We start from the raw sequence: 5,675 nt of genomic DNA on the forward strand, positions 1-5,675 counted from the left end.
TTGCCTCTTAACCTGCTGTAATTAATCTGTCTTTTATGTTGCACTGTCTCAGTCACTCTGCTCGTGTTTACTTTGCATTTTGCCCACGTATGTGTGGGTCCATGGCTCTCTAGTTGCACAAGGCCCGAAATAAGTAGTAGCTTTAAAGAATTCCTGTTTGGGCATGCCTAATGGCTTTAATGCGCTCATTTGGGGAATGTTCATGATGTATAGTTAAACCTGTTAAGCCACTTATCAGATTTTATAAATTATGTTGTCAAAAGCTACTTATTAATCAATATGACATCACCCCAACTTATATACTGCCTTGAATCAGAGTTGTCAGCTCTGACCCCAGACTATACTTGACCACCCTCCTGTTTAGTTAGCAGCTGCCTAGTATGACCAGCCTGGGACATGTGACTGGTGGGTTCCTCATGGCAAAGACTTTCACTCTTTTGAATGGGTCCCTGGTGAAAACCAGCTACATTAGTATCCATCTGTGCACAACATGTTTTAAGCAGCTCATGAGCCGACTCATCGCTGTTCACTTTCTGTCCTTGGGTGGACACTTCAGCTTAGAATACCCTGTATGGTATGGTATGGATTTGCAGAATTAATCAGCCTACTCAGACTTTCTCAAAATCAGCCACAGTAGCTGTGATCAGAGATTATAGCTTTGTTTGATGAAAGCACAAGTAAGTGAAGTACACATGTCATGTTAGTTGACATGCTATGTGATTCTTAAAAATGTCTGGGCTATCTTTGGACTTGTTGCCAGTCTTCATGTTAGAGCCCATCATGGAGTCCACAGCAGTAATTAGCAAGATGATACCTAATATGATGAATGCCTAATAGGCCCATAGAATGGTTAAATATTGCTTGTTCTTTGGTGCTTAGTGTAAAACCTGTGTAGGTGGTTACTCTTTGTTTAATGCATGCCTGGATCTTATAACAGATATGTGATTTAAAGTTCAATACTGTACTTGATGTGTTTGGTTATTTATGTATTGAATTTCAAATCTGCTGCAGAGCATGGTTTCACATTCACAGTTCTCCTATCTTTGGCCCCACAGCTACCTCCATCCAGACTTTTGGGATTGTAATTTGGTGCTGATAGTATTAGTGCCCAGAACGATTGCTCTAACATTTTGAGCTGACTTTCAGATCAATCTTGACTTCCAGGCCTGATCCGGGACCCACACTGCAGCTGGCTACTTCCAGGTATGGATGTGCATCATGATGGATACATGCCAAGCCTTACCTCAATGTTATCTACCTTTTCCATTCTTGGGGCTCCCCACCTAGTTTGAGGTTTTTAGGGAGTGATTTAGGCTCCTGGACAAACTAGCATGTCCTCTGAAGCCAGAACAGTGCAGTCGCATAAATACAAGTCCATCATCATTGCGAACCAAGCCGCTGCAGTGACATTGATATAACACTTTAACTGTATCAAGGATGAGGCTTCAATTTAGGCCAGGTGGCCTACAGTTGATCACTAGGCCTCTGGTCTGTCCCAAAAGTCTTACAACAAAACAAACAGCGTGGACTGCACTGATCTAAACAGCCCTTTAATCCAGAACCCCCGAAAAACAGTGAGAAAAGCATAAGGCCTGACGGCTCACACAATCCAAGTTCTGTAAAGGGACCCCAACCGGCCCACCCAGGTTTGCCTTAGTCCATCGGATAGGATGAAGTTACGTTAAGAGCACCTGGTCCACAGACTGCGGCCCAACACACTGTCACGGTTCTCTAATATTGGATCCTAGGTCTGCCTGGTTGGGCACTACTCTCAGCAAGGCGCGGAGTCTAACGGACAGACGGTATTCACAGCTACCGCCGCAAGCTGGTTTGGTCTTAGCTACGTCTGTTCCGCAGGGTGCAGCCCTCACTTAAAGTACTAGGTGAAACCTTTAGGGGAATTATGCTGTAATAGTCTGCGTACAGTAGATTCACAGGAAGGCTGATTAGGGGTGTAATAGTCTGCGGGTGGCAGATTTACCACTGGAATGGTGGAGGATACAGGAGATGTGACAGTCTGCGGATGACAGGTTTACTACTGGCATGGTGGAGAATACACGAAGGTGTAACAGTCTGCAGATGCCAAATATCACAGGAATACGGATTTAGTTTGGAGGTATAATAATTTGCGGATGGCAGGCTTACCTAGGGCCATCTTTTCCATTGGGCATGATGGGCAGCTGCCCGGGGGCCCCACAGGCAAGGGAGCCCCATAGGCACGGCTCTTAATGAGAATAAATAATCCTGCAAAAGAAAAAAACCTGAAAAAAAAACTACAAAGGTCACTGAGCAAGTACATCTATCTATCTCTATCTCTATATATCTGTATCTGTATACATCTATAATGTTGTTAAGATAGCCCTGGACTTACCACTGGTATAGTGGAGAATACACAGAGGTGTAACAGTCTGCAGACGGCAGATATCACAGGAATACGGATTCAGATAGGAATTGTCTGTGGACATCAAATAACACAGAAATGCAGATTCAACTTAGAGGAGTAATAGTCTGCAGAGAGCACTGAAATGTAGATTTACACAGGAGGTGTAGAAAGCCACGTCCAGCACCTGGGGAAAGGTGACCAAAGGAAGAGGCACAGAGCTACTGCAGAAAGTGCCTTTTAAACTTGGAGCCACTTCCGCCAGTCAATGAGAGACGGGACAGAGGAAATAAGCAGATCAGAGCAAATGAAGATGCTGGCCGGCCGGGACGGAGCATGGCAGTCAGCAGGGACCAGGTAAGTGCGCCAGGCATTGGAGACCAAATGCCCGGTGTGTGACACACACCTCCTATTCCCCTTGACATTTGTCTACATCAATGAATCAGTAAAAGTCTCTGAAATAGCCAGGTCCTGAGCCTACCCCTGCCTGATCGGCCTGGCACAGAATGGTGCTCTTGACGACCACCCTGTCCATTACATCCACCAGTGTTACTGAAATGTACAAACTGAGGCCTACTGATTAGATTCTGTCTCCTGTTTCTGCCACACTCACCCTCCCTAAACTCACCCTTGGACCCTCCTTGTTCTGGATTGTCTCTCCATCTCTACCCTTCTGGTTTCTCTTCATCCCCGAGCTCCGCATTATCATGGTCAGCTGTATTCATCTCCATATGTCTGCCTGGTAACCATACCCATTGTGCATAACAGAGTCTATTATTTTTATTCTCTCTGTCCACTCTTCACTCTTGTGGTGCACCAGTTTAAGGCTCTAGGTGACAATATAGAAAAGAACATTGAGCACTTATGATTAGGAACTTACTTCTTGGCTGCTGCTGTTGCAAGACCATCTTTATGCTGAATAAACTATGTGTTGGATGTTACTGATGAGCTCCTATCTGCATCCTGACCACTACACAACTTGGTTATTCATCTGTATTACCATGCTGATTGCTTACTATGTCTCCACACACTGCCCCATCATCATCTCCTTCCTCTTATTCTACCTCTGGAGATGTAAGAGTGGAAACTTGAAACAATGTCATTGAATATGTTAAGAGAATGGTTAGCACTAAAACTGATTCTGTGGAACAGGAGAAAAAGTTGTATATGATTAAACTATGTCCCCTTAGTGGGAGATATTGGGCGTCATTAGTTCAACGTCACAATTCTCTAAATGTAGTGGAAAACAATTAGTGATTATGTGCCTGATTCATGATCAGACGACCGTCCATTTGCGTAGCGTATCTTGCGTGATTCTTCTTTTCACTTGCCCAAAAACGGACATTATGCCAAGGAACGCAATTGCATGCAATTCAGGTCTTAGCACAAATTACATGACTTAAGAGTTGAAAAGGGGGAGGGAAGGAGCAGATTAACGTAGGCCATGTACAATAAAGTCGTTCTGACGCGGAATATGGCTGATTCAAGTGCTGTGTTTGTCCTAAGGACACTTTTTTTTTTATTTTTTTAAATCATTTATTTTTATTCACTTTTTCAAACAATATAGATAGAACATAGCATAATTAACTTACCACATAGTTCCAATTCTTTTGAGTATGTAACCCTGCACAGAAGTACATATAAAACATTGATCATATATGCACCATACAGTTGAGTAAACATCCAATATATCATTTGGCTCACTCGGGTATAGCTTCCCCTACCACCCCCAAAGAACTGCCGCACCCAACCTTAGTATCCAGTCATCCTATAGAGTCATATACACAAAATAGTAGGTTTATATTGTTGAAGAAAGGGGAGAGAGGGAGGAAGAGAGGGTACTCAAGGTGGATCAAAATCTGCCGCTAAGGATCTCACTGCAAATCTCGACTTCACCCAACCAGACCAGACTTTATAGTACTTAGGCATATGGTTTTCTGGACTGATAAGTGAACCGCTTGTGTCCCAAAGTCACCCAGGCAGCAAAATTACTCCATCACCGGCCACCCACTTTCGGGCTACAATGCCCTTAGCCAATACAAGAAGGTTGGTAACGTATCTAGTTGCGTTCCTGCCAAGTAGAAAATCCACTCCGATACCAAATATACAGTTCCTAGGAGATAGCAAAGGGATTCTGATGCCTGTATCCCGTATCCCCTCCACCACCTCCGTCCAAAAGGAGGTGGCAGAAGTTAGCAGGGGTTCCTCCACACCTTGGACACTCAGAATTAGTTCTGACACCCATCCGGCACAGCCCATATGGGGAGTAATAGACTCTATGATGTATAACTGCACCTGTCTAAACCTGGTTCAGGATGCGGCCTCCCTTCCCTGTCAAGAATGGCACTCTAGTTATCGTCAACTAAGGGGCCCAAGTCCACTTCCCACCTCATCCGCAGCACACACAAGTCATCAGAAGCAACTAGGAAAGGACATTAGCATAGAGAATAGAGATGTTCCCAGTTGCGCCCACCCGTCTCAGAAGCGACCGAAGAGGAGCCATGCCAAAAGTAATAGGAGTTATGCCAAACTGGGCTTCCAGGGCATGTCAGAGCTGCTGGTAACTAAAGAATAGGCAGCTTGGGAGTGCAAATTCTGATTGCAGTTGCACAAAGGATTTAAGAGTACCGCTGGCATAAAGTTGACTCATGGATGTGTCTCCTGCTACACACCATCGGAGGAAGTGCTGTAATTTATACAACTCAGGAAGGGCGGAAGAAACCAAAATCGGGGCATCAGGGTCCATCCCAACAGCATACATCACTCTCTGGAGTGCATTCCATACCAATAAGGCCTAAGTAGCAGTGGAACGATTCCCAAAACTAGGTACCCAACAGGGCCTGCACAGGTGGGCGCTTAAAACCTGTCCACCTAGCCAGATAACTAACAAGGGCTACTAGTGGGGAAGGCCCAACCATCCTCTCAGATGCACCAATTGAGCGGCTAGATAATAGGCCCAAAGGTCTGGGAGAGCAAGTCCCCTAGAAGCTCGGGAACAGCACAGAGTAGCTAACCTGATTTTCACCCGCTTCCCTCCCTAGACCAGAGAGGACAGGAATTTGTTAATTTTGGAGAAAAGTCACCTCAGGAGATATACCGGAGAGTGGTCCAGTGGGTACAGGAATTTTGGCTGGAGTACCATTTTTATTAGATTAACTCTACCCGACACGGACACGGGCAATTTTGTCCAAGTAGAAGTCTTGGCCCGAAGATAATTAATCATGGGGTCGATATTTAATGGTATATAGTCAGCAGAATTTGTGACCCATATCCCTAGATATTTAAATTTAAGTGT

The sequence above is a fragment of the Mixophyes fleayi genome, chromosome 2 (genome assembly GCF_038048845.1).
Source record: "Mixophyes fleayi isolate aMixFle1 chromosome 2, aMixFle1.hap1, whole genome shotgun sequence".
Taxonomy (NCBI): Eukaryota; Metazoa; Chordata; class Amphibia; order Anura; family Limnodynastidae; genus Mixophyes; species Mixophyes fleayi.